This window comes from Cyanistes caeruleus, unplaced genomic scaffold, assembly GCF_971803275.1.
Source record: "Cyanistes caeruleus unplaced genomic scaffold, bCyaCae1.hap1.1 HAP1_SUPER_29, whole genome shotgun sequence".
NCBI lineage: Eukaryota > Metazoa > Chordata > Aves > Passeriformes > Paridae > Cyanistes > Cyanistes caeruleus.
The window spans coordinates 199,687-220,745 of NW_028256297.1; the positions used below are offsets into that span (position 1 = coordinate 199,687).

Below are 21,059 nucleotides of genomic sequence, written 5' to 3' on the forward strand. Positions count from 1 at the left end.
GGATATCACAGCAATGGCCACCAGGCATTTTCCAGCTTTGCAGGATTTCAGTTCAAAGTCAATCTAAACAAGCCAGCATAGTCTAGCAAGAAAGAAATTGCAGTTCATGTGTGTTCTTAAACCCAAGCTTTGCTATATCAAACATGGATGGTATCATTTTCCAGCTCTCAATAGAAGTGTCATAATTAATAAATAAACAAAACCTCATGCATAGAAATAGATTAGTAAGGTAGGTAGGTAGATAGGTAGGTAGATAGGTAGGTAGATAGATGGATAGATAGATAGATAGATGGATAGATAGATAGATAGATAGATAGATAGATAGATAGATAGATAGATAGAAAGAAAAATAGGTTGACAAGGTAGATAGAGATATTTGAATGCACTTGCCTGTATAACTTTGTATAGTTATAAAGGATGGGGAAGTGAGAGGTTATTCTTTTCCACACATGGAAAACCCTCTTTTTTCCAGTAGAATCAGCTTCCTCCCTCAATGACCACCAGGCTACCTGAAGACCCCACCAAGAAGGCCCTGTGATCCCCATGGCCTGTCTTAGCAGCACTTCAAGAAAGTAATGCCTGCCTCTCAATACTACAGGGATAAATCAAGAGATTTATTCCCAACCTTTGGTGACAAGATGAACGAACTGAAGCCAGTTACTGTAGAAGGCCTGAACCAGCAGCACCACAAATCACAGCCAAAAGCAGCAGGTCCCACACAGTGTCCCAGAATCATGGCCCAAGCGGCCGCAGATCCTCCTTCAACCCCAGCTGCATTGCAGTCCCACTGAGCACCAAGAAGAAAAGGGCTTTTGTGAGAGCAAGCAAACTTAACCCTCTGCCAGGACACAAATTCAGAGGGCAAAAAATTGAAAAACCCCACAGCATCAGCCACACTTCCCAATGAGAAGGGTTGCAACTCTCTGCCCCTCCACACTTCCCCAGCAGGTTTACAAAGGGAACTGGGATCTAAGCTGTGCCCTCCAAACCAACAGAGCCAGCCTCCCTTCAGGGTGAGAAGCCATGGCCTCAGTTCTATCCCCGGGTGCCTCCTGTGCCCCCGAGAATGGCTGTGGCTGTAAATGTGTGTTTGGCTGCAGCACAGGACAGGGTGAATCTCGGCAGCCTCATCAGAGCCCACGGCCACGGCCCTTCCCTGCCGGGGCCCTCACCCGGCCCGGCCCGGCCCAGCCCGAGCAGCCCGGACTGGCCTCAAGGGATGGGCTCTGCCTGCCCGCTGTGCCCACAGGCCAGGCCCAAGGGCTCGCCAAGAGGCTTCCTTCCAGCTCTACAAAACCTCAGCCAAGAGTGTCCCCTTTGCTGTGCTCAGAAGAGGAAAAAACCCTCTCAGTTTAACCCCGCTGCACACCTCATGGGGAATCCCTGCACACCTTAGGAGAGAGCCCAAATTAGCCCTGGGTGCCTCATGAGGTGCAGGCCCAGGTGATGCCACTGAAGGAAATGTGCCCTCACAGCCCAGGGACGCTCGGCATGGGCTTCCCCAGCCCCTTGTGGCCCCACCACTGGTCATGGCAGCCCCTGCCTGGCTCCTGCCTGCCCACACCGTGGGCACACCCGGCTGCTCCTGGACATGGAGCTCAGCCAGGGCTGGTGCCATGAGGGCTTTGCTGGTGGTACCAGCCAGACACTGAGGTGAAATCTCCATCTCTTTATTTGAACAGAAACCATGGGCCAAGCCCTGCTCTGGTGGACAGGGGCTGCCCAATTTCAGTCCTGGCCAGGGACCAGGGCCAGGGGGCTCAGGGGCAGACACTCTCACTTTGCAGGTGTGGGTCTTGGGATGCCCTCAAGACAGGGATGCAGCTGCAGCAGAGCAGAGGGAGACAGAGGTGAAGAGTGGGGATGAGAGGTCAACTTCTCGGTGATTAAAGTCTTTGGCTGCTCTTGTGAAGGTGCAGAGGTGCTCCTGTGGAGAGAGGAGGTGGCTGAGGCCCCCAGCTGCCGCTGGCACGCAGGGACCCTCCTGCACAGCAGGGCCCAGAGCGGCCAAGGCTCCCCAGCATGGCTGGAGCTGCTGGCACAACTTGGCCCAGCTGGACAGCTGCCCCTCAAGGCCCCGGCGAGCAGGGGATGGCTCTGGGCAGGGTCCCTGGCCAGGAGCGGGCCCCAGAGCGCCTCTGCCTTTCAAAGGCAATCTCGTCCCCGCTCTTTCTCCTGCCCACCTTGCTTTGCCTCTGCCCTCTGCTCCTGGGGCTGCTCTTGGCCAGGCAGCCTCTGTGGGAGCCAGCACTGGCTGCAGCCCCAGCGGGCTCCCCAGGACAAGGCCCAGCAATTAAGAGACCAATTAAAGGCCTGGGCAGCAGCAGAACTCTCAGCACAGTTATTTGGGCAACTAAGGACTAGCCACAAGTGCAGAGCAGCCTCACTGGGAATGTTTCCCAACTATGAGCAGCCTTTCAAGAAGCTGTTTGAGGCCGAGATCAGCAAAACACTCACCGTTTTTTCTTCCAGCAATACCAGATTCCAGCATAGCACATCATCAGGAAAAGTGCTCCACCAGCCACAATGGCCATTAACTTCATCAAAACATGTGTTCCCTGGTAGAAAACTCTTCTCATACTCTCCCAGATATTCTGAGCATGTCTTGTGGTGCCAGCTGCATCTGTGGGAGCAATGGGCAGCGTGAGCCTGTGCTGTGCTCCACTGCTGAGCTGGCAGCACGCTGGATACGGCCAGGATGTTCTCTGTTTCCCCCAGAGCTGGGGCCTGCTGGCACCTTGCCAGCCCTTGGCACAGGCTGTGCCACCCAACAAAGCCCAGAAGGCCAGGAGCAGAGCCCGGGGGCAGCACAGCTGATTTGGGCAGTGGCTCCTTCCAGCAGGGACACGGGCCAAACCCATCCCTGAGCAGCCACTGCCACTCCTGACCCTCCCTTCCCTGTGACAGCTCCCCCAGCCCAAGGAGAAAAAAAAACTGTCCAAAAGTTCCTTTGTTTATTCCCATTACCTGGAGGGTCCTGTATATAGTAATGGTCTTGAGGATCTGATTCTTTTCAATATTTTTTTTTTTTTTTTGAAATTGAGATAGATGAGTCAGCCTTACTGATTTTAGATTTGGTAGGGTTTTATTCTTTTCTTAGTATGATTGTTTTCTTATAAATCCACATGTTAATTTATTTTTATTTCGATATTTTTGTTTCCTAAGCTATTATTTTGACAATCTCTTGTTCACTTCTTACTTAATGTTCTATCTCTAAACAATTTTGACCCTGTTTTCATAGGAATAAAAAAGATCTCAGAAAGCTGTATTTTTAATTTTGTTGACATTCTCTCTCTCCGCTCCCAACATTTACTATGATACTTTTGGAAACATCCCTGAGGATAGCTAGAGTTATTTGGGAAATGCTTGGCTTAACCTGGGAAATGGATTATTATTTTTGCCGCTCTAAACCTACATTGCTCCAAGCTTCACAGCCACTGTCCTGATGGATGCCTGTGTGAATTAAAACAATGTTTGTGAGGCAGCTGAAGAGCTCAGACTTCAGGGATTAAAATACCTTGGAGAAGGAGGAGGAGGAAAGGATAAAACAGCCTGTTTCCATGGCTGTTTTTTCATTTCTAGTATGCCAGAAGTATGGTAGGCTACACCTGTCTTCAAATGTCATTGAATTAGAAAAAAACTCTCTCCAAGGCAAATGATGGAACACTTTGCCTCACAATCCATCAGCCTTAATTACAATTAATTATATGGTCTTAATTATACTCTGATAAATTACGGCCTTAATTATAATCTGATTCGAGCAGATCAACATTGTGTGAATGGCAAGAAGAATTTGCTTGTCAACAGATGAATATGTCCTACTGAAGAATGAACAAAATCTGCCTTTACTTGGAAGAAAGGAGACATGGAGCAATGCAGTATTTGGGTTTTATCCAGTGATAAATGGGGCAAGAAGCTGTAACAACTCACCTGTTTTACAGAACACAAGCACTGATACAGCCAATAGTGCACCCACATTGAAGGGATCTTCAGGACGTTCCTTTATTTCTTAACAAGGAATGGGCAGCAAAATGCTGGCGTTTATCTGAACTGGAAGCCGTGTTCCTCTCCTGTTTCTCCTTGAGCACACTGTTCTTTGCAGACTTCACTTTGCAGCCCATCAATCCTCTCTTGGCCAACAGCTAAATGGCACAACTACCAAAACACAGGTGCCAGCATCATCACCCCAGCATTATTCCAGCACTGCTCTGCTGGTGCACAGCAGCACAGAATGGCCTGGCTTGGGAGGGACATTTAAAGGCCATCTAGTCCAGTGCCCTGCAGAGAGCAGGGACACCTTTGGATCAGGTTGCTCAGAGCATGAGCTTGAATGTCAGCAGGGATGGATGCCCACCCCTCTGGGCAACCTGTGCCAGGGTTTCAAAACACACAGCGTAAAAAACATCTTCATTAGGTCTAGTCTGAATCTACCGTCTTTTAGATTGAAAAAATTACCCCTCAGTCTTGTCACAACAGGCCCTACTAAAAATTCTGTCCTGTCTTTTTTACAAGCCCCCTCAAAGTACTGAAAGGTAGCAATCAGGTCTGCGTGGAGCCTTCCCTCATCCAGGCTGAACACCCCCAGCTATCCCAGCCTGTCTCCAAACCAGAGGGGCTCCAGCCCTCAGAGCATTTTGTCCCTCCTCTGGACTAGCTCCAACAGGACCATGTCCTTTCTGTGCTGGGCACCCAGAGGTGGATGCAGTACTCCAGGTGGGCTCACACCAGAGCAGAGGGGTGGTAGAATCACCTCCTTCAAGCTGCTGGGCAGCCTCCTTTGGAGGCACATGGCTGGCTCATGTCCAGCCTCTCACCTTGCAGCAGCCACAAGTCCTTCTCAGCAGGGCTGCTCTCCATCCCTTCATCCCCCAGCCTGTGAGATCAGCTGGGCTGGGACCCTGTCATAGCCCTTGGACTGAGCTCCAAGCCCTTGGACAGGGCAGGATGAGCTCCCTAGTGAAGAAGGCAGATCCCACTGCCCACACAATTCCACCCTGGCCATGAGGTCACAGCAGCCTGTGGGGTGACAGCAGGCTGAGGTGACAGCAGGCTCTGAGGTCACAGAGGTCCCAGAGCCCCATGGTTGCACAGCACCACGAGGACCGAGCAGTCAGTCCTTGACCACGACTGTTGTGGCAGCAGCGGTGCTGACATTGGGACAGCGGTGTCAGGACAGCGGTGGCAGCAAGAGCTGCAGGACTGGCAGAGGGCAAGGCACCATGGCCTTTGCTCTGCGCCTCCTCCTCCTGCTCCTCCTGGCAGTGGCCCTGCCTGACAGGGCTGCCCAGGCTGCTCCACAGCGAGCACAGGGAGCAGGTGAGCCCGCGGCCTGGCTTCCCTTTCCTGGGACAGCACTTCCTTCTCCTGGGAAGAGTTGGGGATGGTTTTCCCCAGGGCTTCAGGGAGGGTTTCTTCTGTGCGAGGGAGAGAGTCCCCAGGGGCCATGGGCTGGTCCTGCTGCCTCTCCAGGGATGTTGCACAGGGCCTGCAAAGACGGTGGAAAGTGACCAGAGCCAGCCCAGAGCTCCCCAGGCCCCTCTGCAGCTTTGGCCATGCCCACTGACATCTGGCTCCCACAGCCTTACCCAAACCCCTTGCAGTGCCCAGTTCCCTAAGGCAGAAGGGGATCCCAGCGCACCATGGCCATGGTTCTGATCTCTGCTTCCTTCTAGATTGGGATCATGACTTGCATTATTTGGGATCGCTGGTGAATGAGACTTTGAAAATGTTGGAGAATGCTGGAGGTAAGTTCTGAATTGCCACTTGTACTGACAGAATAATCTGTCAAGGTGGGAAGTGCTCACTTATGTGCCGTTTGTGTTAAGGTCGCGTGAGGGTTGAAGGATTCTGGAAATTTTTCCCTGCTCCCTTCTGGAGCCCTAAATGATCCCAAGGATTTGCTGTCAGTGAGAGGAAGGAGCATTTAGCTGTCAATCTTCTACCTGTGTGCAATGCCAGTGTCTCCTTCCATGTGCTCTGTGCAGCCATGGAGAGGAGCAGAGAGGGAAAGGGCTGGACCCAGGCCTTGCAGGGCTCCTTTGCTAGCCCCAGGGAGCCTGAGGATCTCCTACAGAGCCTCGGGAGCTCTTCTGTCCTGCCTTTCCTTGCAGCCAAGCCTCTTGCTGAAGGTGATCTGGCTTCCCAACCCACATCCAGGACTGAGGCTCTGGGAGATGGCGAGGGTAGGTGAAGGCCTTTCCCCCTGGGAGAGCTGCCAGCTCAGAGCCCAAAGCTTGGCCAGGGCAGCATCGCTGCAGGTGTCAGGATAGAGCCGTGCACGTGTGTGCCCCCATCCTGTGCGATCCCCTCACCACTCCCGCGGCTCAGTGCTGCCTGTGCAGATGAGCAGAGATGACAGAAGCTCCTGTGGCTGTTGAGTTACAGGTGTGTCTGCAGGCAGGACTTTCCCAGCTCCTGGGTTGGTAACTGTACGCAAGCCCGGCTCCCATCGCAGGGGTGAGTGGTGTGTCCCTCCTGACCCCACAGGCTGAGCACTGGTTTTCTGGGATCCATTCCTGCAAAGGGGAACTATTTTCTCTTAAGGTCCTCCAAGTGGAAAGAACAAAGCTGCAGGACACCAGAAACCCCATGTGCCATCGAAACCCATGAAGCAAATGCTGAAGAAAATGCTGCAGGGAGGACAAGGTGGGTTCATATCCCTCAGCCTTCTCCTGAGACTCAGCAGCCAGGGGCTTTCTTTGCACAGCAGAAAGCAGATCCATGGCAGCCTTGCTGCCCCACTGTTGCTTTCACGGCCTGCAGGGCTGTTTCCCAGCCTGGCCTGGCTGCAGCTTCTCCCCAGCCTCTGCAGGAAGGCATTTGGCATCAGCAGGCAGGGAGCCCAAAGTGCAGCAAGGGTCATGCTCACACTGAGATCCCCTGCAATTTCTCGGTCCCCAGGTAGATCAGAAAGGGCAGCTGTTTTGATGAGGTTAGGCCCTGGCCAATGCCAAAAAATTTTATATGATTTCCTGATCCTTAACCATGCCTTTGACAAGCATTGCCTCCTGAAGTTTCCCCAGTGGGGAATGGTTCCATCTGATCCAGCTGCCCCTTTCTGCAGAAGTGAACAGAGCGGCTGTGCTGAAGGCGGCGTTTCCCGGAGGAAGCAGTGGCCCATGGGCAGCCTCTGCTGCAGGAAGGGAGGCCATGCCAGGCACAGTCACAGGAGGTAATTGCTGTGCCTCTGGGCCTGAGCCCTGCTGAGGCTTGAGCTGCCATCTCTGCTGCTTGGCAGTGCAGGCACAGCCCGGACAAGACCGGCACAGCCCAGAGGAATTATCCCCAGCAGGCTCAGGGCACTCGGCTACTGAGCAGTCCTGCTGGGGTCCGTCCATGGGAGACACATCCCAAAACCTGGCAGCAACTGCAAAGGTGTGCCCATGGTGGGGGAATGGGCAGAGGGGGAGGCCAAGGCTCCAGTGTGTCCTGAGAGGGCCTGGCTCTGCCCCCTTGGGCTGGGGGAGCTGTCCCAGGGAAAAGAGGGATGGAGACAGAGAGGAAGGTAGTAGGGGAGGGAGAGAGGGCAGGAGTGAGGGAGGGATAGTTGTGCAACTGCCTGCTGCAGTTTTTCCCCATTGCTTTAGCAAGGCTTTCAGCTGTAGCAGTGAGAGAGCCCCAATGGGCCTTGGGCTGCTCCAGCCACCTCTTCCAGGGATGTTGCACAGGGACTGCAAAGAGCTTGGAGAGTGACAAGACACCAACCCAGAGGTCCTCTGGCCCCTGTGCAGCTTTGGCCATTGTCCTTTGACATTTGGCACCCATGGTCTTACCCAACACCCTTGCAGTGCCCAGTTGTCAAAAGTAGAAGGGGATCTCAGCACACCATGGCAGGGTTCTGATCTGGGCTCCCTTCTAGATTGGAATCACAACTTGCATTATCCAGTGGCCCTGCTGGATGACGGCTTGAAACACTTGAGAAATGCTGGAGGTAAGTTCTCAATGGTCCTTTCCTAGCAGAATAAGCAGTGTCAATGTCCTGGCACCACTGCAGGTGTCAGAACAGAGACATACACGTGTGTGCCCTTGCCCTTCGCTATCCCCTCACCACTCCCGTGGCTCAGTGCTGCCTGTGCAGATGAGCAGAGGTGACAGAAGCTTCTGTGGCTGTTGAGTTACAGGTGTGTCTGCAGGCAGGACTTTCCCAGCTCCTGGGTTGGTAACTGTACGCAAGCCCGGCTCCCATCGCAGGGGTGAGTGGTGTGTCCCTCCTGACCCCACAGGCTAAGCACTGGTTTTCTGGGATCCATTCCTGCAAACGGGAACTATTTTCTCTTAAGGTCCTCCAAGTGGAAAGAAAAAAGCTACAGGACACCAGAAACCCCATGTGCCATCAAAACCCATGAAGCAAATGCTGAAGAAAATGCTGCAGGGAGGACAAGGTGGGTCCATGTCCCTCAGCCTTCTCCTTTGACCCAGCAGCCAGGACCCCTGCTCTGGCCCTGTCACCCCCCACCGGGGATGTTGCACAGGGACTGCAAAGAGGGTGGAGAGTGACCAGGATCCAGCCCAGAGCTCCCCAGGCCTCTCTGCAGCTTTGGCCATGTCCATCGACATCTGGTACTCACGATCTAACCCAAACCCCTTGCAGTGCCCAGTTCCCTAAAGCAGAAGTGGATCCCAGCTCACCATGGACGTGGTTCTGATCTGTACTGGCTTCTAGACTGGGATCAGGACATGGATTATCTGGAGGCCCTGCTAGATGACAGCTGGCAAGACTTGGAGAATGCTGGAGGCAAGTTCTCAATGTGCTTTTCCTGATGGAATAATGTCAAGGTGGCAAGAGCTCACTCATGTGCCATATCCCTTAACATAATCTCAGGGCTGAAGGATTCTGGAAGCCTTGCCCTGCTCCCTTCTGCAGCCCTGAGTGATCCCACAGCATCGCTGTCAGTGGGAGGAAGGAGCATTTAGCTGTCAATTTTCTTCCCATGTCCAATTCCAGTGTCTCCTTCCATGTGCTCTGTGCAACCACGGAGAGGAGCAGAGAGGGAAGGGGCTGTGCCCAGGGCTGAGCCTTGCGCAGCTCCTTTGCCAGCCCCAGGGAGCCTGAGGATCTCCTACAGATCCACGGGAGCTCTTCTGTCCTGCCTTTCCTTGCAGCCAAGCCTCTTGCTGAAGGTGATCTGGCTTCCCAACCCACATCCAGGACTGAGGCTCTGGGAGATGGCGAGGGTAGGTGAAGGCCTTACCCCCTGGGAGAGCTGCCAGCTCAGAGCCCAAAGCTTGGCCAGGGCAGCATCGCTGCAGGTGTCAGGACAGAGCCGTGCTCGTGTGTGCCCTCACCCTGCGCTATCTCCTCACTACTGCTCAGTATTGGCAGCTTTTTGGAGGAGGGAGGGCCCTGGCCCTGGCCCAAAAGCCAAGGCATTTTTTTAACCTTATCCCCATATTTGACAAGCATGAGGTGCTGAAAATGCCAGCATCCAAATCAAGAACTTTTCCATCTGATTCAGCTGTGCCTCTTCCTTTCTCAAGGGATGGACCAAAAGACCATGCAGGTGGAGACGTTTCCCAGAGGAAGCAGTGGCTCATTGGCAGGAAAGAAGGCAATGCCAGGCACAGGCCCAGACACAGGAGGTAATTGCTGTGCTGGGCTCAGCCCTTGGCGGGGCTGTGTGCCAGCAGCTCTTCCCCTAGGGCTGGCCCTTGCATGACCCAGCAGCAGCCAAAGCTGGAGGCACCTCGGCTTCCAGGCCTCTGGAGCTCGTTTCCAGCTCCTGGGAAACGGGACTCATGCACCAACATGCATCCCACTGCAGCTGCTCCCAGAGGTAGCCGTGAGCGCCCAGAGGCCCAAGGCACAGGAGCAGCCCCGAGCGGGAGCCCTGCCACGAGCCCAGGGCCACAGCCAGCCCTGGCTCCCAACTGGGCAGGGGCTGCACTGGCCCCTGACAGGGCCTAGCTCTGTCCCCTTGGGCTGGGGGAGCTGTCATGGAGAAGGGAGGGTCAGGGGTGGCAGTGGCTGCTCAGGGATGGGTTTGGCCCGTGTCCCTGGAAGGAGCCACTGTCCAAGCAGCTGTGCTGTCCCCCGGGCTCTGCTCCCGGCTTTCTGGGCTTTGTTGGGTGTCACAGCCTGTGCCAAGGGCCAACAAGTTGCCTGCAGGCCCCAGCTCTGGGGGAAACAGAGAACATCCTGGACATACCCACCATGCTGCCAGCTCAGCAGCGCAGCACAGCACAAGCTCTCACTGCCCATTGCTCCCACAGATGCAGCCGGCACCACAACACGTGTTCCCAATTCCCAGAAGGACGTTGGAAGAGGTTTCTGTCAGGGAACACGCTGTTGGCCAGAATTAATGGCAGGCCTACTTTGTTTGGTGCATTTATTGGTTTTATGTGGTGTTGGAATCTGGTATTGCTGGAAGACAAAACAGTGAGTGTTTTGTTCATCTTTCCCTCAAACAGCTTCTTTTGAAAGTCTATTGTAGAATAGAAACATTCCCAGTGAGTCTGCTGTGGACCTGTAGATAGTCAGTGGTTGTCCAAATAACTGTGCTGAGAGTTCTGCTGCTGCCCAGGCCTTTCATTGGCCTCTTAATTGCTGTGCCTTGTCCTGGAGAGCCCGCTGGGGCTGCAGCCAGTGCTGGCTCCCACGGAGGCTGCCTGGCCAAGAGCAGCCCCAGGAGCAGCGGGCAGAGGCAAAGCAAGGTGGGCAGGAGAAAGAGCGGGGATGAGATTGCCTTTGAAAGGCAGAGGCGCTCTGGGGCCCGCTCCTGGCCAGGGACCCTGCCCAGAGCCATCCCCTGCTCGCCGGAGCCTTGAGGGGCAGCTGTCCAGCTGGGCCAAGCTGTGCCAGCAGCTCCAGCCGTGCTGGGGAGCCTTGGCCGCTCTGGGCCCTGCTGTGCAGGAGGGTCCCTGCGTGCCAGCGGCAGCTGGGGGCCTCAGCCACCTCCTCTCTCCACAGGAGCACCTCTGCACCTCCAGATGTCCTGCCAAACACGTTAGTCTGGGAGACCTGCACCTGTCATCCTCCATCTCCAAGCCAGTGTCCATTGTCCCTGCCACAGCTCCATTTTCAGCTTATTGCTGTGCCGCCACCACCCAGAACAGGACCCTCTGTCCCTGTAGGTGCTGGCCCTGGTGCCTGGCCAGGCCTGAATGTGGGCCCCTCCTGCCAGGGAAGGGCTTGAGCAACACCTTTGGGCTTCTGCTCTGGGCTCTGGCTGGTACCACCAGCACTGGCACAGCTGCTTGGCTGGCCACAGCCTTGGCTGGGCAGGCAGCAGCCAGGCATGGGGCACCATATCGTCTTTGTTTTACATTTTTAGAAATTAGAAATTTTTAGAACTCTTTAGAATTATTATTGGTAGAAAGTAAACCCCAAATATTTCTTCCCTATTTCCATAGTTCTTTAGGACTTTTCAAAGGAGTTTTAGAATTCTGAAAAGGTGACCCCGTTTTGTCTTTGCTTTTCATTTTTAGAAATTTGAAATTTTTAGAAATATTTAGAAATATTTTTTGTAGAAAGAAATCTACAAACATTTCTTCCTTATTTCCATAATAGTTCAGGATTTTTCAAGGTAGTTTTAGAATTCAGATAATCTTGGAACATTTTTACACATCTAGAATAAAAACTGAAATTGCATTCAATTGGTAATCTTTACTCTAAGAAGAACTAAGACACCCCAAAACACCCAGCCTACTGGAGAGGCTCTTTTCCCACTGGAGATTTGTACCTAGTCTAAACAACTAACCTAAGACCTTTTCCCAGATATTTTTTGGGACTTCTGACAAGCTCCCCTCTTAGTGTTCAGAGGGAATCTTTGAGCACAGTGAGAATCTCCCGCTGTGCAGGAGGGTCCCTGTGTGCCAGCTGCAGCTGGGACCTCAGCCATCTCCTCTCTCAATAGGTGCCCCTCTGCAGCTTCACAAGAAAGGCCAAACACCTCCCTCAGGGACACCTGCACCACACATTTCACATCTCCATGCCCACTGTCCCTGTCACAGCTGCATTACCAGCTTGCTGCTGTGCAGATGCTGCCACCACCCACAGCAAGGCCCTGTGTCCCTGAAGGGACCCGCCCTGCTCTGTGGCCTGGACTCAAGGTGGGTCCCTCCTGCCAGGGCAGGGCCCAGCACAGCTCTTCTGTTCAAATAAAGAGATGGAGCTCTCACCCCAGTGTCCAGCTGGCACAACCAGCAAAGCCCACACAGCACCAGCCCTGGCTGAGCCCCATGTCCAGAAGCAGGCAGGGCTGACCAGAGTGTGGGTGGCAGGAGCCAGGCAGGGGCTGCTGTGACCAGCAGCGGGGCACTGAGGGGCTGGGGGAGTCCGTGTTGAGCGTCCCTGGGATGAGGGCACATTTCCTTCAGTGACATCACCTGGGTCTGGACCTTCTCCAGTGCCATGCCCTGGAAAAGAGGAAACCATCAAGAGCATCTCCTGGGACACCGCCTGACCAGCAATGTCAGCAGGCAAAACCAAGGTTTTGTTTAGCAATGACCCTTTGAAGAAGTCAAAGACTGACAGTCAGGGCAGTCCAGTAGTACAGATGGGAGTACTTCCCTCTGGGAAGGGGCTCCTGTCACTTCACAGTCTCCATCCCCCGCCGGGAACCGCAGAACTCTGGCCAGCCCTGCTCCCCCCATGCCCTTGTCAGACCTGGGTGGGAGGAGGCTGAACCGGAGCCCTGTGACCTCTTCAGAAGCCAGAAATCAAAGAGAAAGAGAAATTCCTGGGATTAAGTTTTAAAGGGTGGTGTTCACAGGTTGATGTCACTTTTCAGTGGGCAAAACTACTGTCAGAATTTTGAAGTCTTAAAAAGCAGATGAACTGAAGAACCTGCCCTAGCCCTTCCAAACAGGGAAAAAGAATTTGAATTTTATGTGGGTGTTGAACAGAAGCAGGCCAAAGGAGTTCTAGTGCAGGAACACTACAGGGCACTTCTTGAAGACCAATCGCCCCTTTTTCTAAAATGCTAGACCACTTGGCGAGAGGTGGCCCCATTGTTTGTAAACTTGTGCAGCCACGGCTTTAATGGTAAGTGAGGTGAGTAGGAGGCTCTCTAATCCTTAAAGCCTCACAGCAAGTTAAGGCTGTGGCAACCAAGAAAGTCCCTCACAGAACAGGATGATCCAGATTTAACAAGTGGGAAAGAGTTTAACCCCACTATCTTTTAACTGGTCCCGAGGGTGGAGACCTGAAGGAAACTCATGACTGGATTCAGGTAATAGATCTCCAGATGCCAAGGAGATATTAAATTATCCTCCCTGGAATTAAAGTTGGGAATTTTTTCTTTCTCTAGAGCAGTAAATTAGGATGTTGGTGGAGGTTTCTGGTTCTGTTCCCAACAGGGCAGCCATTTGGCACAGCCCATGAACACGGCATTGCAGTCCATGTGACTGTAGGACAGATCCTTGTGTTCCGCTTCTTTCCTCTCCCACTCCCCACTGCCACCAGCTCCCCCCGGGCAATGAGGGGGTTCCCGGCTGAGCGAGGGCAGTGCAAACGTGCAGCAGCTCAAGGATCCGCTCCCTGCCCACTTGCCAGGACAGGGCTGCCCTGGGCCTTGCCATGGACAGAGGCTCCTCCTTCTCTGCTCGCTCTGACCCTCCTGCCCCAGCCTCGCTCACTTCCATTCACGTTCCTGCTGTCAGGGACACTCTCCACACGGATCATGGCCCTGATTCCTTGGACCCTCAGCACTGTTTATCCTGGATTTTAGCCAGGGCTTCCCCTGGGTTTGGGGCTGGGCTATACAGGCTGCAGTGTGTGGAGCTTTCCCCAGCCACCGTTCGGGGTGTGTGTGTGTCTCCCTTTTCCCCAGCAATTTCCTTCTGTCTTCTCCTTCCCGACGTTTCCCCTCAGCAGGGCTGAGCCTTTTGCCGCCCTTTTTCCCCTCAGCGCTGGCCCCGCCCCCCCGCTCAGGCCTCGCCCCCTCGGCTCGGAGCGGCTCCCCGCCCTCCGCTCCCTAATGAACGCCGTTCCTTCCTCCCTCATTAAAACCTCGCTAATTAATGCCCTGGCGGGCAGGAGCAGGGCTTTGCAGGAGCTCTGTGGGACAGCCTGGCTGTGTGGGGCAGGGCAGAGATGCCCGCTCTAGGCCCTCTCCTTTCAGGGCAGGGATCCAGGGCACCGTGAGCTCCCCCAGAAAAATGCTCCGTCCCGGCCCACAGCTACACGAAAGGGAGAGGAGGTAAGCAGGGTGCCAGAGACACAGCAGCCCTCAAGAGTTCCCCAGCTGTGTGTTCTGCCCCCTCCCCACCTCTTCCAGCTCCATGCCATGTTGAGAAGAGCTCAGAAAGAGCAGGAAAACAGAAACAAGCTCCACAGCGAATTCCTGGAAGAAAAATCCATGGATGGCCAGGAGGCTGCTGTGGCTCCTTCCTGAAAATCGGGGCTGTTGGGAACATGGCACAGGGTGTCCCAGGACTTAGAGCTGGACCCTGAACCCTCCTGGATCTCCGTGACACCCATCCCAGGCAAGGACTGTCCTGGATATCCTCCTGCATCTGCCCCAGGAAGGTCGCCGCTCCCTGGGGCAGGACGGGACGGGTAGAGGACAAGGAATGAAGGTGTCAGGAAAATTAATCCACGAACACCAGAGGTTTATGTCCAAAAAGGAGACAGAGGAGTCCTTTTACTTTATTCGAATAAAGTGAGAGGCCATGGGGCATTCCCCTGGGGTCTCTCAAATTTTTGGAGGGTGCAGCTTCCTTTTTATCCTAATTCCCGGCCGCTTGTCCCTTCTCTCTTTCCCCATAGGCTGAGGTACTTGAGAGGTACAGGCTTCCCGGAACGCCTGATACCTGGGGTACCTTCCCCCCCCCACCCCCAATGCATAATCCCTTCTTAACTTTTATGGAATTCATAGTGTTCTTTCAGTGCCTGTTTGATCTTCTACCGGAATCCATCCCATTGTTTCTGTCGTCTCTCACTGATAGCTACATCTTATCAACTGACCCACAGCTTGTTTGTAAAGACAAGTTCATCATTCCTCTCAATCCCTCCTTTTTTAATTTTTGTTAATAATTGTCTTTACAAACTTTAGTTATCATTGACCTAATTTCTTGTTCTTGGGTCCTTTTTGGCTTTGCAATTATTTGCAGTGGCATTACTTTCTGCCCTTTTGTAGCTATCTCTGGATCAGTAGGCTACTACCTGCATTCTTTTGATCACATGTTGAATGAGTCGTATTAAGCAAGGGATCATACATGGTAGAAAGATTAGAGTTGCTACAACACATGAGAGGAAAAAAAAGCATTTGTTTGACCCATAGGCCACCAGGTAACCATGAAAACATGTCCCATTCCCATCCTTTCCATGTTTGGACCGGTACATGGGCTAACTTTCTTATTTCTTTTGTTATTTGTTTTACCACTTTTCCATTGTCATCTATTTGCAAACAGCAGTTTGAGTCATTCAATTTTCCACACACCCCCCCTTCTTCTGCTAATAAATAGTCTAATACCATCCGATGTTGAAATATTGCATTTCTCATCTGAGTAGACTGGTCAGCAAGAAGGTCAAGAGCTGTAGCTGTCTGGTTGATTATTATTTCAAAGACAGCTTGCAACCTAATTATCTGATTTAGATTATAAATGGGTTCTCTGGCACCTGATATTAATTCATTTGGGTTCCATGTAGCTGGTCCATAGTGTTCTATGATTCGTTCAGGTGGCCATTCATCTTTTTCTCACTTTTGGGTGCTCCTTCCAACCAGGGATGTATCAATGGACTGCTTCTCTCTAATTAGATCATCGTATACTTTGATTCCTAACTGATTTCCTTGAACTTGTGGTAGCAGAAAAAACAATGGTCTAATATACCCCACATAATATATCCCTGACCAGTTTGAGGTAGCCTGCGGTAAGCATTTTGGCCACAAATCCAGTAGTGCCCCTTTAGAGCCCAGGTCCCATTAGTGAAGGGACCTTTCCAATTTTTATCATCAACTGGTGGGTCAAAATACAGCTTGCTTCCAGGGCCTAGGGGTCCACCCACAATATTTGCCTCGCCATAAGAATCACAATATTTACATTTCCAAGCTCCTACATGAGGTTTCCACTTGCAATCACATCCCAGATCTGTTTTATTAGATCTGGACCAGAACCTGTTAAAAAGGGTTCTAGTTCCATTCCGGTGTTGCCATTTCCACTGATAGTCTCGGACAACATGTGTCTGACTTGTGGAATTATCCCAGGGGCAGCTTAAAAATAAAGGGTCAGAAAACTTATCCTTCCCCACTGCTTTACAGCTTTCAAAATCTTTTTGGTAATTATGGAAGGAACACTGACGCTGCCCCTGCCGCAGCTCTCCTCGCCCTGGCTAGCTCCTGCTCCCTAGCCGCTGGCAGCGCCGGGAGTGGGGCGTTAACGGTCTGGGAGCTCGTTGTCCCAGACCGAACCTTCAGAGCCTGTAAGCTACCAAGCTCTGCGGTCTCAGGTGCGTCGTGGGTGCCCGATGAAGGCAAGGAGGAGGCTCAGAGTCCCAGGTTCTCTCCAGAAACCAGGTTTTATTCCAGGGTCGGGAGCAGTGGATGGGGGAAGGACTGGAAAGGTCAAGGGTAGGACGGTCTGAGCAAGGAGCACCTCTGTGCGCTCTAATTTAAGGTGGGGAGGGTACAAACACAGGAACCAATCAGGGCATCTCAGGGGAGGAGTTGGGGGGAGGGTTTACAATGTTGGGGACCAATAGGAATAACACGTGGGAGGGGCAGCAGTCACAATGCCAATGGGGCTTCGAGTGAGGGATAAATGACAGGGAAGGAGCTAGAACAAGAGGTGGGGTTTACATAAATTGATGGGGTTCAGGGGCAGGAACAGGGTGATGGACAAGGAAGGTTCAGGAAAAAGGGGAGGGGTTTACAAAACTGACAAGCGGGTAAAACCATTACAATTCATGGGGGGAACAACATCAGGAACAAACTATTTAAATTAACAACCTGAACAAAATAAACGAACGGCAATATCTCCCCCTTTCTTTTTTAGAAAGAAGAGGTTGCATCAGCAGGAGGCGCAGAGGGCTCGGGGAACCAGTCTTTAAGGGAGGGAGAGGGTGAAGGCGAGGAGAAAGGAGAAGGAGCACCAACAAAATTAACTTGGGGAGGAGGAGATACAAGGTGGAGAACGGATTGAATTAAACATCTTCTCAAAATGGCGAACGCAACTAAAACTATAAAAATGATGAAAACAATCCATAAAACCGTTTTCAGGACGGATGAGAGCCATCCGGACAGTCCCCAGTTAGAAAAGATGTTGGTGGCCCAGTCTTCGTGTTCTTGTTTTATCTGGTGGACCATGTCTCTCATTTGCTCGATGGTCTGGCGAATGGAGGGACTCTTTGATGTTAAGTTCATACAGCAAAGCCCCTCAAATTCCCTGCAGTCGTGGTTGTGCAGGAGCAGCAGGTAGTCTATGGCCTCCCGATTTTGGAGGGTGGCTTGCCTGGTGATTTCCTCGTCTTCGAGGAGGTCGCTTAGCGCAGCTGACGTTGAATTTGCTTGTTTTACTACCCAACACTCGAATTGGCCTAATTCTCCAAGGGCTTGAGCAGCGGCTAACCAGGGCAGAAAAACAGACACTGCTACCCGTTTTAGTTTACTCCAATGGAAAATTTCTGAGTCGCAGTCTGGGTCCAAGTCGTCCAGGCTGCGCTTCTTGATAGCCGAATTATTCTTTTGGCTCCAATTTTCGATTTGGGTCGTGTTGGGTGAAAACAAGGACAGCCGGCCCAATGTGCACGGCCCTCCGAGAAGGCGAGAGGGGATGCCTGCCCATGCCCGATCTCCACAGATGAGAAATAAACCTTTGGGCAACTGAAGAGGGGTAGGGTTAAGGGTTGAGGGCATCTTCACGTGGGCAATGTTTTGGCACCATTTGGCTGCCTGGAACTGCTTGTTTACCTGCACCACTTTGGGATAGGAGGCAGGGTTAGAAGGGTAGTAACGAAAGTGAACACAAAATGACGCTGGGGAGGAATCCAGAAGGTCAAACTCTTGGGGCTCAATGGTCGCCTTCTCTAGTGTGGCTTGCCAGTCCCTCCAGAGGAGGAGGGGGTTCTTTGCTGGCCTTCTGATCTTATACGTTGGTGCAGAGCGGACGACACGTTGAGCTGGCTTTCCCCGGTTGGTGTCATGGAGCAGGGTAGTAAGGGAGTCGGGAAATTCTTCCGGTTTTAGAGGGATCCCCACCAGGCATGTTGTTATCGGGTTTCCTGCTGCTCTGGTGGAAAGGCACAGTTCTTCTCTCTGCAGGGACTTCGCCAGCATCAACCAAACGTTTTGTTTGGGTTGAGGCACAATCCACCCCTTCGTCTGGGCCACGGCTAACATAACACTGAAGATGGTGAGCATGGTCTTTGGGGCTGTCATCTTCTGGATGGCTCCTCCTACAACGAAGGGAACAAACACCAAACATAACTCAACTGAAAAGAGGAATCTCCAAAATAAAAGACTTGGGGTTTTTCTCCTCCTCCTCCTTGGGGGGCCCAGAGATGACCTATTCGGACGGGACAGCACCCTCATATTGATCTGGCGGCCTGCTTGGATGTTTTGGGACGTACGGTTTCACCCACTTTTGTGGGATCCACCGCAGTCCTTGGGGCGAGGAAACACAAGCGTATCCCCGTCCCCAGGTCACCAGATCGAAGGGACCCATAATTCGTTGGGTCTCGGGGTCCTGGACCAGCACCGGAGGGCGCTGCTGCAACTTGTAGCTGTTGGCGGATGGAAAATGCCGGGCCACTGGAGGGTTAGGATCACTGCCCGAGCAGTTTAGGAAGTTTAGCGTGTAAAGGGCCTTGCACAACCGTTCTTGTGGGGTGCAGCCCTTTACTGTCTCCTTCTGATGGACAAGGACATGCTTGAGCGATTGATGGGCTCGCTCAACAATCGCTTGGCCTGTGGGGGAGTGTGGGATGCCTCTCTTGTGTGTCACTCCCCACTCTTGCAGGAAATCCTCCAGTTTCCTGGAGGTATAAGCTGGGCCATTGTCCGTTTTGATCTCTTTGGGGACCCCCAGCACAGAGAAAGCCTGCATGAGGTGTTTACATACATGCTCGGCTTTCTCCCCTGTGTGGGCAGAGGCATAGATAGCACCTGAGAAGGTATCAATGGAAAGGTGCACATAGCGGAACCTGCCGAATTCCGGGACGTGTGTGACATCCATTTGCCACACCTCACAGCTCCCCAGGCCTCTGGGGTTGACTCCAGCTCCCAGAGAGGGCATTGCAGTGGACTGACAGTGTGGGCATGTGGCCACGATGGCTCTGGCTTGATCTCGCCTCAGGTGGAATTGGCGGACCAGCCCAGGCACGTTCTGGTGGAACATCTGATGACTCAGCTTGGCTTGCTGGAATACATCAGGGAGCTGAGCCATAGTGACAGGAGTAGCGAGGTAATCAGCTCTTTCATTTCCCTCGGCTACTGAGCCAGGGAGTTCAGTGTGCGACCTCACGTGCATCACGAAAAATGGCTGCTTTCGGTGGGAAATGGTAAAGATTAACTTGGAAAGCAGCTCAAACAGCTGCGGATTGGAGACCTCCTTTAGGGCGGCATTCTCTGCCCTAGCTACCACTCCAGCAACATATGCCGAATCTGTAACCAAATTAAATGGTTCGGGAAATCTCTCAAAAGCTCTGACGACAGCATCTAACTCAGCGACCTGTGGAGATCCCTCCACATACTTAACATCCGCTTCCCACTGCTGAGTTTGAGGATCTACCCAAGTCACAACTGACTTGTGGGATGCTCCAGATGCGTCAGTGAAAACTGTCAGGGCTTTGAGGGGTTTTCGACTTCGAATTGGACTTGGAATGATGTTAAATTTAGCATTGAAGAATTTGTGTGCTGGGGCGTGGACGGAAACTTGTCCACTGTAGCTATCAAATGCGATTTGGAGAGCCTCGTTCTCCTGCAGCAGTTGTTCAAACATCTCCTTTGTCAGCTTATCCGGGGACGCCCTGTCCCGAGACAAGCTGACAGGCACCCGCACACACGCAAAGTCGCACCCTGCCATCTCCCTGAGCCTGGCTCGAGCCTTCCTGACAAGCTGAGCCACCAGCTCTTGTGGCCGGGTGATACTCTTGGATCGTTGATGGCTCAGGAATACCCACTCTATGATCAAGAGTGGGTCCCTTGAGCCTTGATCCCACTGAAAGATAAGTCCACACAGGTGCGGCAACCTTCCCAGAATGATGTACTCAAACGGCAGGGTCGGCTCATATCGATGTGCCTGCCTTTCCATTAAAGCAATTTGTGCCTTCCTCAGTGCTTCCCTCGCCTCTGGAGTCAGGGTCCTAGGAGAACTAAGCTCCTTCTCCCCCTTCAAACGCATGAAGAGGGGGGCTAGGTCTTCGGTGGTGAGGCCCAGCCAAGGCCTGACCCAGTTCAAGGTCCCGCACAGGGAGTGAAGGTCTGCTAGAGTCTTTGGATTACTGTTGATAGCCAATTGTTGAGGAACAATGGTCCTCTCAGTAATCCTCAGTCCCAGATACTTCCAGGGTGGCATCCTTTGAACCTTGTCTTCCTGGAGCTGGAAACCTGCAGATGTTAGAACTCTAACTACTAGGTCAAGTGATTGAGTAAGCATATCGTCATGGGGGGCGCACACTAGGACATCGTCGATATAGTGATAGATGATGACCTCCCCCATTTTGGCGCGAACGGGAGACAGCAACGAAGAGACATACCACTGGCAGATGGTCGGCGAATTTTTCATCCCTTGGGGTAGTACTCGCCAGTGGTATCTCTTCATTGGGGCTTCTCGGTTAAGAGTGGGCACCGAGAAGGCAAACCGTGGGGCATCGTCAGGGTGTAGGGGAATTTGGAAAAAGCAATCTTTGATATCAATCACTGCCAATTTCCAATTTCGGGGGAGCATGGTAGGGGTAGGCATCCCTGGTTGAAGGGGTCCCATGTCTACAATGACTTTATTGATTTCACGAAGATCGTGAAGGAGCCGCCACTTATCCTTCCCCGGCTTACAGATAACAAAGACCGGGGAATTCCAAGGGCTTGTGGTTTCTACTATATTTCCTTTATTAAGTTGCTCCTCCACGAGTTCGTTGAGCGCCTTTAATTTATCTTTTCTTAGCGGCCACTGGTCAATCCAGACCG

The 21,059-nt window shown here is 52.6% G+C and overlaps 1 protein-coding gene and 2 long non-coding RNA genes across 4 annotated transcripts in view; 2 read left to right on the plus strand and 1 right to left on the minus strand.

Annotated features, from left to right (window-relative positions):
• Positions 1–21,059, minus strand: part of LOC147645189 (uncharacterized) — a 110,270-nt gene that overhangs the window by 34,430 nt on the left and 54,781 nt on the right. The gene's annotated exons all lie outside the window — the stretch shown is intronic.
• LOC147645190 (uncharacterized) lies at positions 5,120–6,183 on the plus strand. The gene is made up of 3 exons (XR_015282447.1): positions 5,120–5,316; positions 5,673–5,744; positions 6,111–6,183. It is a non-coding gene; the product is annotated as an uncharacterized LOC147645190 (long non-coding RNA).
• On the plus strand, positions 9,107–11,468 carry LOC111943680 (uncharacterized). The gene is made up of 4 exons (XR_002870997.2): positions 9,107–9,174; positions 9,478–9,579; positions 10,210–10,375; positions 10,907–11,468. It is a non-coding gene; the product is annotated as an uncharacterized LOC111943680 (long non-coding RNA).